The following is a 16,278-nucleotide window of genomic DNA, read 5'->3' as shown; positions in this document are numbered from 1 at the left end:
GGAGGTGGTTTTATGATACATTCCTGAAAAGCCTCCAGATTTCAAGTATGCAATATAAACCTCCTTATGAAAACTGCAGGGCTCACCCATTTTATAAATAGTACCACACCTACCTCAGATTAAATAGGATTTCCACATTTCAGCGTGGCCAGTGAACCGTAAGAGGCGGACACAGGAAGCCTGTGGGCAGGTCTGTATGTCTGGATCTGTCCGGTGAGTTAGGTGGAACGGCCCTGAACCTGTGGCCTCACAGTTCATTTAGGCTCCTAAAAGTGAGTGAAGACCTGAGAGCCTTTGTTGGTGTGAGTTATACCTGTCAACATGGACCGTCTTGAACAATGAAACTGAGAAAAACTTAAATTACAATATACATGAGATTGCGCCCCAGGCGTGTCAGACCAGAGGGCCAGCACTCACCATGTTGCCTTGGGAAAAGCCCGCTTGCCTCCTGGAAGACAAGAGGGGAGGTATGTGGTCCCCATCGAGGTCAGGAGCAGGATTTGACCTCCTAGACTCCCTGAGAGGGTGCCCAGACCACACTGGGGAATCACTGGTTTAAAGGACTTGATGCTGTTATTTAACACTCATCCATACATCACAGGAACTTGATTAGTAATAGGTGGCGAGTTATTTCAGAACCTGGTTTCTGATCACGCTGTTGGGGTCAGTGGGCTTCTATGTGAGGCCCTGTTCTCTGAGTCTCCAGCTGAGGTCTTGGGTGAGTCCCTGAAGCTCTCAGAGCCCTCTCTTCCTGAGTGAAAGTGGGGCTCTCAGGGTTATTGTGAGGGCACTGGCAACTAGCCTGCTACCCGGCACGCGACAGGCACCCAGCCCATAGTGGTTATGGTGGAAGAGACCAGGTCCCCGCAGCTGGGCACTGCCGCCCGCCCTCCTTGCCTTCTGATCCCTGGGGGAGCAGAGAGCTCTCCCAGAAGCACAGCTGCAGGAGAGAAGCAGAGGCTGTGGTTCAGCCCCCCGCCCTCCCACGTCCACTTCCCACCCCCCGCCTGACTCTTCCTCTGAGCAGTGTTTATGTTTAAGAGCTTTGATCTAAAGTGAGCAATTCCGTGCACTTCCCGAGTCCAGGCTTATTTGGTTCCCTGTATTTACACTGGCTTTGTTGTTCTGTTAGAATTTTACTGTTATTAACACAGTAGTGACTACCTCCTTTTCCTTCCCTCGACCCCTTCCGTCCTTCTCAGCTCGGATTTCTCAGCACTGTCCCAGCTCTGCCACAGCGGCATTCCTGCTTCACACTCACCTTGACCGTGGAGCCGGGGTTTAACACAATTCTTTTCCACACATGGTGTTTTGTCCTGGCCATTGTCTGTGTGTCTAGGTTAGTGTCTGGGGCCCAAGGGATAATGGACAAGGGCCCCTTTGCCTGGGATTCCCTTTAAGGGCAGCCGAGGGGGGCTGCCGGTGCAGGCGGTGGAAGCTGTCTGTGAAGAGGTGGTGGACAGGTCCCTGGCTGGGTGAGGAGACGGGCTTATGTCCCAGGGCCCCGGGCGGGGGTGGGGTCCCCTCTGAGCCTTGGGCGAGGCTTGTACCGCAGATGGTGTGACAGTGAGTCTTCTGTAAGAGTCTGGCATGACCCTTGTTGGGCTTGTCCAAAATTAAAGGAAGGTCCCACCCTTTAGGTCCCTGAGATTACAGACTCTCGTGAACACGGCTTTCCTTGTTTGCAGCGGTCAGTCGTTACTTCTTGAGCTCCTCCTGAGTGGTGGGTGTTGTGTTGGCCCTGGGTGACTGGTGTACCATGAGCCCCATACCAGCTCTGGTGGAGGAGAGGTGGCCTGGTCAGTCAGCCAAGACGTAGGGGTGTAGGAAGACGAACCAATCATGGGAACAGGACACTTTTCAGTTTGAGCATACTTTCTGAGATGGTGGTCAGGTGTCCAGATGAGAGGCTCATGGTGACCTTCCTGTCGGGTGTTCTTGGAGTCCCGGATGGCAGGATAGCACAGCATCTGAGCAGCTCTGAGTTCTGGTCCTGGATGTACCCCCTGATCCCCCTGCTTCCCAGCTGAGTCGGAGGGGTCTGCCTCTGCAGCGTCCTCTGTGAGATCAGGCTCCGGTGTGCGTGTCACAGCGTCACTTATCTGTGTGGGGAGTGGCTCTGGGTGCCTGGTGTGTCAGTTCAGCACCGCACATCAGCCCACGCCCTGCTCACTTCCCAGATGAGCAGGGCCCCTGGCTTGAGTGCCACAGCAGGTGTGCGGGGGCCGCAGTGGGTGCAGGCCAAGGGCCAGTCCTGAGCTGCAGGCTGGAGGCAGGACTGAAGATGGGCCCATCCTGGCCCTCAAGTGCATTTCAGATTCACCCAGGCTTGGGTTTGAACCCATCTTTCTCAATGGCCTGCTGTGTAGGTTTGGCCAAGTGACTTAAACTCTCTGTGCCTCCGTCCCACCACCCACAGATGCGCGGGTCACAGCCTCCTCTCCCTTGCAGCAGGTGTGAGCTCAGAGGAGTGGTCAGTCTCAGGTGCTCGGCAGAGGAGCTGGCGAACGTGGAGCGCCCAGGAGACCACTGTGGTTCCCCACTTCGGGACATCGCTGACCACACTCGCTCTTTGTAGCTCAGCAGCTCGCTCTGAGGGCAGACTCCAGATGCTGGCCGCACGGGGCGACGGGCACCCACGGGGCTGCCAGCCTCAGTGGTGCCCTGGTGACCTCGGTTTTCATGATCACGGGGCTGCCAGCTTCTGTGGTGGCCCTGGTAACTCCGGTTTTCACGATCATAGGGCTGCCAGCCTCGGCGGTACCCCAGTGACCCCAGCTTTCAGGTTCATGGGGCTGTCAGCCTCTAGGGTGGCCTGGTGATCCCTGGTTTTCATGATCATTAGATGATTCTCACCTTCTGAATCTAAGCTCCTCATTATCCACCAGTCACCATGGCCACCCGATGCTTGCCTTGCGAGACGTGTGGATTCTGATTGCTGCTTGAGGCAGGGGAGGGGCCTCTCCCCAGGTCTGGGGATCCCACGTCCATGCCAGACCTGTCCACCACCTGCCTGTCTGCTTCGTCTTCTTGCCACTCAGGGCATCTACACTGCGTTCTGCCCCTGGTAGAGTCCAGTATCTTCCTGTGGTCCAAGAAGAAATCCTGTTGCTTGCCTGTGCCTATGGAGGGGTGACTCCCACGTGAGCACATCCTGCTCCCTGGGGCAAGCATCCCTGTCCGAGGCCCACGGTTGCACTGTGGTGACCAGGCCACATGGGCTGCAGGCCATGGCCTTGGAGCTGCGATTGGCAGTGGGTGGTAGATGCCCACTCCAGGGTCTGGTCAACCTGAAGCAAGCCTGAGGGGGCTACTGGTCCCCAGGACCTTTATCATGGACGCAGCAGTCACCTTGGAGATGCCTCCTTGTCGTGGAAGTCTTACCCTCGCCGTCACTCTCTGCTTCCGTGAGTGTGTGGATGTCTCTTTAACCAAAACTACACTCTGTTGCCCATTAGGCTCTGTGACCAGACACCCTGTGGTCAGGAGAGCCTGGGTGTGTGCGGGGCCCTGTCCTGGGGGCTGGTGGATGCTCCATTAGAGTGGTCGCATGGAGGAAACCAAGGCAGCTCTGAGATGCTCAGTCCTGGACAAGGGAGCTTAATAGCCAGCCTCCTGCTCCTGAGTGTGAAGTGGTGTGAGTGACCCGGGATGAGGTGACACCACATTCACTGCCAGGGTTCACCACCAGTGACTGTGCCGGAAGGCTGGCTGGTAGCCCTGGCGGGGATGCTCCTGGCCCAGCGGGAGCCCACTCAGTGCACAGGCCTAGGGCCCCCATGGTGGCATCTGCGTGCGGGTCACTTCTGGCCAGGGCTCCTGTGCTGACCTGCATGCGTGGGGCCCTGCAGGTCGGGTGCTGTCCACCCGTCCTCCACATGACATGCCCGTTTTCTTTGAAGCACTGTTGGCAAGGCCACTCCTGCTGGGCCTGCGGTGCTGTTGCAGCTTTCAGACGAGAAGCCTTCTGAAGACATCAGACAGAATGATGGAAGCATCTCGTCTGGAACAGCAGGACTTTACCCGTGTAGGGAAGGTGGGAACCAGGGGAGGTGGGAAGGGAGGAGACAGGAGGGCAGGGAGGGGCGCCTGGCTGCCTGGAAGCAGTGCGTGCGGCCCTGAAGACTGTCGTCTGGATCTGGGCAGGTGGGCCCTGCTCTCCTGTCTCTGAGGCCTTGAACACGGAGCCAGACTTCCTGCTGAGACCGACCTGGGTTTGCGTCCGGGCTTATGGAGGCTTAAGCCGGGGCTGCTGTCCAAGCCAGTCTGCTCATCCGTGAAATGAAGATGGACAGAGGGCTCCTAGCCTTGCGCCTCTTTCCTCGTCTTCGCTGGACTGCCCCCAGGGCTGAGCAGGCCTGCCCAGGAGGTGTTTCCTTCCTGGGCCTGCTGCCAGGCACCATTGCTGGGGCGTGTGGGGTTGGTCCCCAGAGGGTGCAGGTCTCCTGTGGGCTGCCTGTCTTTGGCTCCGTCTGGCACAGACAGCAGTCTGTCTGCTAGAGTTGCTTCTCTTTCCCGGATGATGAAGGAGGCACACATCTTGCTTTGATGGAAACGTGGGCTGGCGTTTACCTGTCCCCGAGGTGCTGTGTGGTGTTTATACGATGTCAGCGCAGAGACGCCCAGGACAGAAGAGTGCGGCTTGTGGGTGCCTTTCAGCCAGAGAATAGGGCCCACAGTGTGATGCAGACATTTCTTATATAGTCCTTTGTAGGTTTGGAACATGATTTGTGCTTGCTCTGATTTGTTCCTGGTGATATGTAAAAGCGATAGCTGTGAACACAGGGTGCAGAGATTCTGCATGAGAACATGCCAGGGCTGCTTTTATGGGATGGAAGGGGGTCCCCTTGCCCATGTATATTAAAGTGTGCACCTGCCTTCAATAAGCCCGAGTCAGCATCTGGGGCTGCACCACGTGCCAAGTGTGCCTTGTAAACCCACAGTAAAAGAGCAGACGTGTTTCTGGGCAGAGGAAAGACTGAAGAGGTTCAGCAGAGATTTGGGAGCTGAAAATGAGCGCCGGAGCCAACGAAGCACTCATTTCAGAGAGTAACCGCTGCCTGTGTGTGAAGTAAGATCTGCTGAATGCTCAGCATCATTAGAAGCTGTGATGTCACATGGAGTTTGCTGCTGAAAATAAGACCTGCTCCTTCGGCCATCGTGGGAAACTGAGGCCCATGCAGCCGACTAGGCCAGCTGGTCCCATGACCCATTTCAGGCTTGATAAGAAAATGATGTGGTCAGTGGCTGGTTGCCTGTTATCTATTGCTTCACCTGACTCAGAGCCCCGTCAGTGATGATGGATCCACGGCTGTGTGATTACTCCGTGAGCAGTCAGTTCTGCCGGTGTGTGTGTGTGTGTGTGTGTGTGTGTGTGTGTGCATGCATGCGTGTGTGTCTGTGTATGTGTGCATGTGTGTGTGTGTGTGTGTGTGTGCACTTACTCATTTAGATGTGAGGCCTGGAGTCAAAGGGGACCACACTCTGGGAAACAGCTTGTAGGACAGTCTGTGGGCTTCTGGGTCAAGGAGAAGAAACAAAGAAGCGCTGAGAGGACAGATGTTACTGCCCTTCCCGGGCAAGTTGGTTTATAAATGGAGCCTCCACAGGGCACACATGAGGGGAAAGTGTAGAACATTTAGTAAAAACTATCTTTGGGTTCAAGGTGGAGGAGACACAGTCCTAAATGCATGTGGACTCCCTTACCCAGAGGTAGCTGTCTTAAGTGCCGGACTGTCCAGCAAATCCAGTGACTGACACTCAAAGTCCACTCGAGTGTGTCCTTCATCTCTCATGCTGGCTGGCCCTCAGGGACTGCTCAAAGCCCTGCCGTATGGTGACTGGTGTCGGCCACAGTTAAAGCAGGTCCTAAGAGTGGGAGGCCACTGGACTTTGGTTTTGAATCAGCACAGGTTTTCTGTTTTCTGAGATGCAATGGATTTCCTGGAAAATTGCATACACACCTTACATCTTACACTTTATAAGACGTCGAAGATGTAGGTTCTTGCAGGCTTGTTGGTCTCTGGGAAGCCATCTCTGAAACAGAGTCAGCATTTTTGGGTTCACTGGTCCTTGATGAGCAGTGATGGGGGTGCTGCGGTTGCCTCACTTTCGCTCTTTGCTGCCTGTGTCTGTGCTTGTGCATTCACACGTGTGCCTTGGTGAAACTTTACAGTGAAGGAAAGTGTGAGATTTGATAGGCAATCCAAGGCAGGATAATTTTTATTCTAATGGCACTGAGCTTGTGATGTATCTCCGAGTCTGGATAATATGGAAACAGTGAGTACGCAGGCAAAAGAATTCTACCGGCAGACTGGGGAGCATTGGACTTGTAGGAAAGAGACCTCATAAGATTTTCCTATTTGCCTTTAAAGAAAGAATCTGTCTATAAACGTAGAAAGGTAGAGCTCTCCAGATGTTCTCAAACAATTGGTTATGTATTAAAAATGTAAGCTACTGTTTTGGTCTTTGAGATGGGAAATAAAATGACTTCTGATGGTTTCTGAAGCCACAACAGCACTGACATATGTTTCCAATGACGGTGGTCTAGCAGGCATTATGTTCTGACTGTAAATTATTTGTTGCAAATTGAGAATGAGTTGTCTGAAAGAGGTGGATGGAATTTGGTGCCTTGTACCATGCTCCCAAAGTTCTAGACTTGGATTCTCACACCCAGGGTTTTCATACTAAAATTTGTAGTGTTGTCCCAAAGGCTGAAAGAGTCCTGTGAGTGAGGAACATGCAATGGAAAGGGCTGGGGGAAGGCAGCATCATGGGCCACCTGGGGTGCTGGAGGAGAGGGCGCTGGACGCCAGCCTCCACTTTCACACCGAGCGTCCAGCCTCACGTCCAGCCTTGTGTCCAAGACGGAAAGATGGGGAGTGGCGTTTCGTTCTGCTCAGTCAGTTTGGAACCTGTATCACTTACGGTTTGACCCAGCATGGCCAGAGGATCTAGACAGTCCAGTCCCAAAGTCACATTCATTTTTTTTTCATTCTTCATCCTCCTTCTTTGTGTGTTTAGGACTCGTTCATTTGCTCCTAGACACGAAGCCCTAGTTGGTAGTTGGTATGTTAAGTAGGTTTGCCTTAAGAAAAGCATTTTTCTTCTTTTTAATTTTTGGCTTTTACAACTCTCATAATGGGCCCCTAAATTCCCTAATGTTCTAGACAAAGCAGAAAATTGTAATTATTTTTTAAATCACTACATAAATCTCCAGAGCATTTCCCAGTATGTTTCAGATGGCCAGCTAAACAGTTTCTATTTCTTTTAATTCCTCTGTGATGGAAAAGTAAATAAGTAACCTAAATTTAAATAATGGCAATCACTGAGAATACTAATATCTGTCAGTCATCTTTATTCACAAATGAAGGCTCTGTATAGGGGGCAACTTTAAGGAAGAATGAAATAAATGCTATCTTGGTTGATTAGCTGCAAAATCCATAAAAGGCTAAGGCAAATTAGAATCAAATTTTAAAGAATTTATTTCATTTTTCCAATTACATAAAAATTCAAAACAGACCCATCTACTTGGTGGATTCGATTTTCATATGGCTGTGATGCAGTTGGTATTTTGGAGCGAAGACTGAGGAAATCTTGAAGCAATCTGATGAGATTTCCTGACCGGCACACACCCCAGGCTGCCCACCTCAAGGCACTTTGGCATTTCCATTAGTGACACAGGCTGTCTGGAACAAATGACTTTACCGTGGGTATTTGTCTGAGCCGCGTGGCTGGGCTGGTGGCTTGGCGAGGCCAGGTCCTTGCAGGTGCCCTCGGGCTGTCTGCAAACACGCAAATGTGACGTGAGGAGGGCCGGGCAGCAGTGGCCTTGAGAGTGGGAATGGCCAGGCATTCCCGGTGCTCTGTGCAGAGGGGCCGTGGAGAAGCTCGGGGCCCAGGGGCTGCTGGAGGAGGGGCAGAAGGGCCTCTGCCCCTGGACGTGGTCCCCCAAGGGGAAAATGATGGCTTTTTCAACGTTTGGGATCGCATCTCAGATCCCATGGGGGATGGACAAGGGGGGAGACTGGAGGCGGTGCTGTTCTTTCCCACAGTATTGCTGTGGACTCAGCAGGATGGCGTGTGGGTGCAGGACCCAGGGAGACCTGTACCAGCACAGACCCAGGCTCCCTATCATCTGTCACGTGACTGCTGCCGTCCTGCTCTCTCTCCTGTTGCTCCCGGGACCCCAGAGCACCTTCTCCTGCATCTTGTTTCTCATCTCCTATCTTTTCACCCATCGGCCCGACCAGGACCTCCCTGGCGCACACGTGCTACCAAGTCAGAGAGGGAAGCTCCTCCCTCTGGCGGCCGGTCGGAGTGGCTAAGCTCTGAGGCTCTATCTGTCCGTCACGGTGGCCATGGATACTGGATGCGGGACCTGGAGGGTGTGTGTGGCCCTGGTGTGGAAGACGTCTGCCACATGCATCTGCAGCTCTTGGGAGCTGGTGGGAGTCCACGTGGGGTTCCTTGGACAGAGGAGGGCGAGGCAGGAGCAGTGTCTCGAGGATGCACTATGGCTTTTCTTGGAGCAGACAATAGCCAGGGGCCATTTCCCAGGTTGCTGGAGACCCACTGCTGAGGCTTGGGGCCAGTGCACATGGAGATGAGGTTTCAGGAATAAGCGTGGCTTGGCGGGGGCTGGGACCTCCAGGAGGGGTTTGGAGCAGCAGCATATAGGACCTGACAGGACTACTGAGTCCTGGGGATTCCAGTCCTGTGCTCTCAAGGCAGCTGGGGTTTGCAGCCACAAAGGCCAGCTGTGCATGGTCGTGGCCTGTAGCAGGCTGAGTTGCAGGTCGGCTAGGACAGGCAGGGAGTTACTCTGAATGTGTGTCTGGCACTGACCGTGTGCTAATCGGGTGGCCATGAGGGAGCCTGGAGCTTGGGGTGACCCCGAGGCTTGTGGCAGTGCTGTCCAGGGTGTCGGTGGACTTCTTGAAAAATCAAAACTTTGAGAAGTTGAAAGCGCAGATTGCAGTTTTCACCTGACTCCATGGGGGTGGTTCTGGGGCACCAGGTTAGGGAGGGCTGAGGTTTAGTGAGTGGTGGAGTGCCCCCTCCTCCTCCTCTAGAACCATATCTGGAGAGCACGTGGGCTTCTTTGGGCTGCAGGGCGGCTCACTGGCTCAGGTTGGAGCCTGGATGTGGAAGGATCAGCCATCTTCTCTCAAAGAGGCCAGAGAAGCAGGACGAGCAGTGCCTTCAGAGAGAACAGGCAGAGATCTGCCTCTGCTTCTCTTACTTGTGACTGTCCCCGAGGACACAGGAAACACCTCGTGCCCAAGACTGGCTGGGCAGAGAGAAGGCAGGAAGGCCTTGGCATCCTTCTGAGTGGAGTGTATGCTTTCTTCCTGATAACAAAGTCTTCCAGGTGAAGGAGGGCAGAGATGTAGATACAGACACACTGATATCCCAAGTCCACCTCAGGAAACTGTGAAGAGAAGAAGGGAAGAGAAGCAAATGCTTCCTTATCGTGCGCTCTGCCAGGCAGGAGAGAGCAAGGAGGGCCAGTGTGCGCCCAGGGATTGATTGTGCAAGACTTTCGAGAAGCCTGCGTCAAGGGCTGGGGAAGGACTCAGTTCCAAGAAGTGATGGGCAGGAAGCTGGCGAAGGTCAGGTGGGCCCCCAGGCTGGCCCAGCTTCTGCAGCATCCTGGCAGGTCGTCCTGGGTAGCCCCCAGCTGTGCCCACAGGATTCCCAGCGGTTTCTGCTGCCGCTGATGCTGAGGTGCTGTTGGAGGCACAGATTGCAGGTGACCCCAGAACACTTGATTCAGGTGAGGCAGTGTGCTCAGCTCTCTCTAGGAGTGCTCCGCTGAATGCCAGGTATGCAGCAGCAGGTGCGTGAACCCTGAAGCCAGACAATACCCGCCCCTCCCTCCCCACTGCCCCGTGGGTGGGAGCGATGCCTGCTTGTGTCTGTTTTGAGGTTATTTATCCCCCTCCGCCTGCCTTGTCCAATAAGCCACTATCAACAGAATGTTGTTTCAAAGACAGGTCAGCTCTCCTGGACTTTAACTTTTTGTGATTTCAGAAGTCTCCACCCTCTAGTTAACATTATTTTAAAAAGATTTTAAGAATTTTTTAAAAAACTCCCACCATGCCACGTTTCTCCCCAGGTCTTTATCCAAAGCAGAGAACTGTTGGGCACTAAGTCAGACTCTGTCTTCTCTTCGGTAGGAGGTGGGCCAGGTGAGGAAAGATTTATGGGGGCGGCCGCCAAGGCCAAGGCAAAAGACAAGAGGAAAAATCAAGAATTTTTCTGTACTTATGACCACTGATTAAAGTTGCAGTTAGATGTACAGGAAGGGTAGAATGATGAGGTAATGGGCTTTAATCACATCACGAATGCTGAGTGAAAGTGGAAAGAAAAAACTGCATTTACTTTTGTGGCCAAAGATAGTCGGCACCCTATAGAGTTAAGAAATAAGTATATTCATATTTAAACACAGTTTACAAACTGTCTTCTTGCTTCCAGTTCTTCAGAAACTTTATGAAAATCTTCAGAAATTCAACCACCTCTTCATTTTTTAAAAAAGATTTTCTTCTTGTCTTTGATATCCCTAAATTTCATGCTGATGTGAATGTCCTGAGGTGTCTACATGAATGGGATGTCGGTGGTCCATGTTTTGGGGCCAGCAACCCATGTTTTGGGGCCGGCAGCCCGTGTTTTAAAAGCTCTCCTGGTGATTCTGCTGCAGGTCAAGTGAGGCTTAGTGACTTGGATTAGTTTCCCACAGTCGGCCGCAGGACAGACGCAGGCTTGGTGGCATGGTGGGGGTGCCCGAGATGAGTTCTCCAAGTGTGGCTCCTGGGGACCCAGACCCACCCAATCAGGAGCTCGGGGGCACCAGCAGTTAGGAACTTGGGGGTGGCACCAGCAGCCTGTCCCTTCGGGTGACATTTGAGAACCACTCTTCTAGACCTCTGGTTCTCAGACTCCCATGAGCTTGAGGAGCCCTGGGGTCCTGTTAGGAGGAGGCTGTGGTCTGGGGTCTGGATGGGCTCCAGCGTCTGCAGCTCGAGTGCATTTCCAGGTGCTGCCCATGCGGCTGACCATGGACCACCCTCAGAGCAGCCAGGTTCTGAGATGTTCTGGTCCCCAGATTTCATCTGTTTAAATGCAGAAAGTGGCATTCGAACTAGAATGTCATTCTCCTGTCTTGACAGCCAGACCTAAGTAAATTATCTCCTCGAGTAAACCCAATGACACTGTGTGTTCCTGAGTGTAAAAGCCTGAGGATGTAGCTAGGGTTGTTTGCTTTCTCTCTGATGTGTAGTAGGCACTTAGTGAATGCTCCAGGGAGAACGCATGGGGACCTACCCAAGGCTCCCCCAGGAACTGATGCCTGGGTAGGGAGGAGCATTGTTCTGTGGAACTCTTTTCAGCCACAAGCAGGTATTAGAGCCAGAAAGAGGCCTGTGCACACATCGATGACCCCGGGGGCCCCGGAAAGAGCCGGAAGTCCTCAGCATTTGAGTTTCTCTGAGATGCTTATGCTGCTGTCAACACTTGGCTCATTTTTCCCTTTGGCTTAAATTCACCCTTTTAATCAACTTTCATTGTCAGATGGCTCTGTGAACTCAGCACCAGTCATTTTCGCTAAATCTCGTCTCTTCCTCCAAGGCCCCTTTTAAACGGCCCCTGAGGCTGGGGCTGGGGAAGGCTTACGGGTAAGGAGGAGGGTGAGGACGGCTCTGCTGCATGCCCGCTTGTGGCCTCTCCCCTGCCCCCATGCCCCGCCTGGTTCCTCCTTCATTCTAGCACGTGTCTGTCTAGAAGACACATAGCTCTTGTCCTCTGCAGGCGTCTCACCCCGCCTCATGCCTGCTTCACAACCAGTCCTGGCCCTTGAAAGACTTACAGTCCAGGGCTGCTTTCTGGTTGGGAAGATCCAAGCTGTTGGTCATCCACCTTCTACAAATCTCAGGAGAGAGAGTGTGCATATCTACTCACCGGCAGGTTTACAAGCGCTCTTAAGACACCCAGCGGTTTGCAAACATCAGGTGTGACGGGTGGTTTGGGTCCCTCCCGGCACTGCTGGAGCCCCTCCCGCTGGCTTCCAGCCTTGCTGAGCTGCTGTCATGAGGGGCTCCTGGTGCCTCTGGGGACCTCCTGGGACGCCATCCCCACTCCCACCCCGCCTTTCTGCAGCTGCAAGCTGTGCAGCAGCTCAGTGAGTCGGGTTTGTGAGCTCTGGAGCCTGTCAGCTCAGCTTGCTTTGCGGTACACGCAGTGCAGCCCTGTAAGTGTGCCCAGACCTTACAGACCCTGTGAAAGGAGCCCGTCAAAGCCTCATCCTGCCGAGTTGTCGGGACAACAGAAGGTCCCCTTCCACAGGAGGACCAGTGATAACACCCAGAGGGAGAAATGAGGAGCTAGGTTTTGTTCCTTCCCTACAAACAAGGCGAAAGTGGCACTACCCTCTTGGAGAAGCAAAGGAAACCAGAAGCAGACCTCTGAAGGTTTCCCTAAAATGTCCTGCTGTGTGTGCATCACGGTCGGGCGCCGTGCAGCCTCAGCACCATGCGCCTGGGACGGCTCCGCCAGGCGTTCAGCTGGGGCAGTGGCGCCTCCCCCACCTCGTCAGCTGTTTCCGTGTCTGCTGCAATGCATCTGTGAAGCTCTGACATTGTGCTCCAGTGAGGGACAGGTTTCGGGTTCATGAGTAGAAGAGCATGCCGAGGAATGTCCACCAGTCAGGTCAGTCTGCTTTCAGGTTTGCAGAGGTGGTTTTGCAGATGTGGTATGTGGACTTCCATGACTTTGGAAACACGCACCATCAGATTTACAGCTAGATTCAGGCATGTAATGAGGTTGAATCTTGGTCACTTTGCGGATCGTGGCTTCCCTGTGTGGGTGCTAGACCTTTTTCTCGTGTCTGGATTTCTTGCATCCTGAGTCTGGATTTTTCCTCCTTTTGTCCTGAATTGCTGACTTTCATAAAATGAAGAGTGCTTTGGCCAGGACAGGCACGCAGGTCTTTGCAGAGAGAAGAGAATTGATCCTCCAGCCTCAACACTCTCTGCAGTGCGCACTGGTAGGGGCGCCCTGAGGTGGCAGGGGTGGCTTCAGCTTGATTGCAGGAGTGGGAGAAGTACCAGGGATACACCTGGGGCGTGGGCCCCCTGTCCGTCTGCACAGCTGCTGCCTTGAGGCTGCCCACCTCCTGCCTGGGTCTGTGCTCAGCCTGGGGCCCTCTGAGGCTCAGGCGAAGCTAGGGGCTTCCCTCTGCACTGCCCCAGTGCCCCCTGCCCACTGCCCACTCAGGAGTCTCCTCTAGGACCCACTTCTCTTCTGGACTGCTCTGGGCGGCACACACACTAGCTCTGAATTTGAACAAAATAAAAGGGCAGGAAAAAATATCCTCCCCCCCGCCAAACTCATAAAGGGACACGAGATCATCAGATCAGTCTCCCTCCCCACATTCCTGAGGATCTGTCACTCTTGGCACGGGCAGAGGGGCGAGAGTGACTCCATCAAAAATGGGGCTCCAGGAAGGAAATGGCCTGCCCCCCGCATGGGGGCTCAACCCTTACTAGGTGCAGGTCATCACCTTGACTGGCTGCATTTAATGTGCCCAAGTCAAGGTGAGCTCTGAGATGGCCGCGAGTGCCAGACAGGAAGAAGCCTCTCCCTCTTGGCCGGTGTCTGCTCAGAGGACCTTCGAGATCCTTGCCTGGCCCCCACCTCCCCTCCAATGCCCAGACTCTTCTGTGTGGCCTGTAATTACTCCACGTCTTGTTAGAAGAGCACACATAGAGGCTGGAGGTTGGTTACCCCTCTTTGCTTGCTTTGGACTGTATCACACAGAGTCGTGGCTTCTGCTTCTTAGGATGCTTGAATTTAAAGAGAGAACCCAGGGATTCTTTTTTCTTTACAGAAATGCCTTGGAGAATAGGACATTTCTACAATTGATCGCACCAAGGACAATTCTTTGATAATATTTTAATGTTGTTGTTTTGGCTTCATCTGAATGTAAGTGCAAGGCTGAGAAACAGAGTTATAACAGCCCCAGATTCAGTCCTGCTGATTCAGGCACCAAAGATTCGCTTTCCGCATTCCCTGGAAGTTACAGTCTGGGGTTCCCTGCTCCTGTTCTCTGCTCTTCTCCACCTGAGGCCAGGGGGTGGGGGCAGCTCCTCATGGGAAGAGGATGGCCTTCTCCTCATGAGGTGGGTGTCCACGCCTCAGGAGGAGGTGTGCACACTGCCTCTTGGAAGGCAGGTCGTGTGGCTGTGAGATGCTCTATTGTCAAGGAGATGGAGCAGGGAGGCCACTGTCCTGAGCGCAGCCTGGTTGGTCAGTGTTTGGGCTGAGGCCGTAGCTTTGCTCAGGTTCCCATGGCTGGCAGTCTCTGTCTGTCCCCCTCTGAGGTCCTTCTCCCCCACCCCATGAGGCCCCACTCCTCACACACAGCTGTGTGTGACTGGAAAGCCGCCCTCTGTCTTCTGGGGGTTTGTCTTCCTCCAAACACAAGATTAGCGTTTCTTGCTTGGAGCCATCCTGATACAGGGCACCCGGCCCCTGTGGGTGCTGGAGAATCTACATCTAAGCTGTGCTTTCACTTTTCTCCTCTCCTTCGTATTTTCTGTCTCGGTTAATGGGTGATGATTTGTCTACGGTCACCGGAGCCAGAGGCGAAGACTCCGTTTCAGGGTTCTTTCCTGTGTTGTATCCCCTTGGATGCATCCAGCTCCCTAAACCAGCCTGGGTTCTGCCCCGCCCCTGCCCCCTCCTTTCCTGTGGCCGTGCAAGTGGAAGTGAAAGGAGGGAAAGTGGATCTTCTGTTTCTTAATGATAGTTTTGTATAACAAATCCCAGGATACCTGTTGTTAAAGGCTTGGAGTGTGTTCTGAAAGCTGTGCCCAGTCTTCCTGTGGAGAAGGCGTGCGGGCCCACCTCCTTCATTCCTGGCCTCACAGAGGCTTCCCTGCCTCTCTGAAGCGGTGAAACCATGACCTAAACTAGATTATCTCATTGCAATCCCATATTGTGAGGTTTTTTCCCCCCCAGAAAGATGAATATTTATACTTATATACTTGGTATATCTTTTATTTCCGGTTTCCATCTCTTGTAAGTCCTGCTATTTTTCTATCAGCTGTCTCTATTTCCTAAGGGCTTCCCCTTTGGTTTTCCTTTAGGCAATTCTTGAAATCTTACGATTTTAACTGTGCTTTTTTTTTTTCTTTAATCGCTTGCAATGTGATAGTCCTAGGAGTTTTCTTCTCTCAGGTCTGGCTAAAGGGCTCTGTGTGTCCAAATGAGCCTTGGTCCGGATGAGACAGTTTCTTACTGTTTCCGCTGTGTCCTCAGTAGCCCCCTGACTGTTAATAAGATCATAGTGACCATTGCATCCTGCGAGTGCCTGGTCCAGGGAGGGAGCCTGACCCTGACCTTGACCCTGATCCTTGGGTCTTCCTGCTGGTCGGGGTCCCTCAGATCACACCACAGTTTGTGCTGTGAGGTGGCTGCCAGCAGGCTTCTGAACACTTGTAGGGTGGACACTTATAGGATGGATGCTGGTGCCTAGAGAGCAACCTGTGATTAGGGTTGGGGCTTGGAGCGGGCCTGACCTCCTGACCTCTGGGGAGGGTGGGGCTGCAGGTTGAGTTTGGCCATGGGGCTGGAGGTCCCGTCCATCACCCTGTGTCAGGAGACTCGAGTGAGTTTCCTTGTTGGTGCCGTACACAGTCGTGCGGGTGGAGGACGCGTCCGAGCGTGTGTCTGGGGCCCTCTCAGATCGGCCCTGTGGGACAACTCATTTAACTGGCCTGGACTTTCATTCTTTATGACACCAGTTGTCATGAGTGTCGCTTCCTCCCAAGTTCTGTGAGGCATACCAGTGAATGACCAGTCCAGAGGTGGTAGAGTAAACTCCCAAACTGTTAGCTGGTTGGTCAGAGCACGGGTGGCCTGGGGGCCCCCAGCCTTGGGAGTGAGCGGAGGGCAGTCTGGGGGTCGCTGAGTCCTTGGTCTGTGCTGCCATGGGCCCTGGGTGGCCAGCATCAGAACTGCAGGGCACCTAGTAGTCTTTGCATGGTCAGGGCTCACTCAAGAGCTATGCGTAGAGATCTGAACCGGAGGGGACCAGCTCCAGGTCCTGGAGGCCCAGAGGCCCACTTGCTGCCATCTGCTCGCCTAGGGACCCCGAGAGCCAAGGCCTGAGAGCTGGAGGGGGCGTGGGTGTGAGTCCTAGGTTCCAGAGCTGGAGAGCTGGGAGGCAGCGAGGGCTTCGTTGTTCTGTCCTATCCAGGCCTCAGTGGGTCACACGGA

This window comes from Capricornis sumatraensis, chromosome 12 (assembly GCF_032405125.1).
Source record: "Capricornis sumatraensis isolate serow.1 chromosome 12, serow.2, whole genome shotgun sequence".
NCBI lineage: Eukaryota > Metazoa > Chordata > Mammalia > Artiodactyla > Bovidae > Capricornis > Capricornis sumatraensis.
This window is presented reverse-complemented; position numbering follows the sequence as displayed.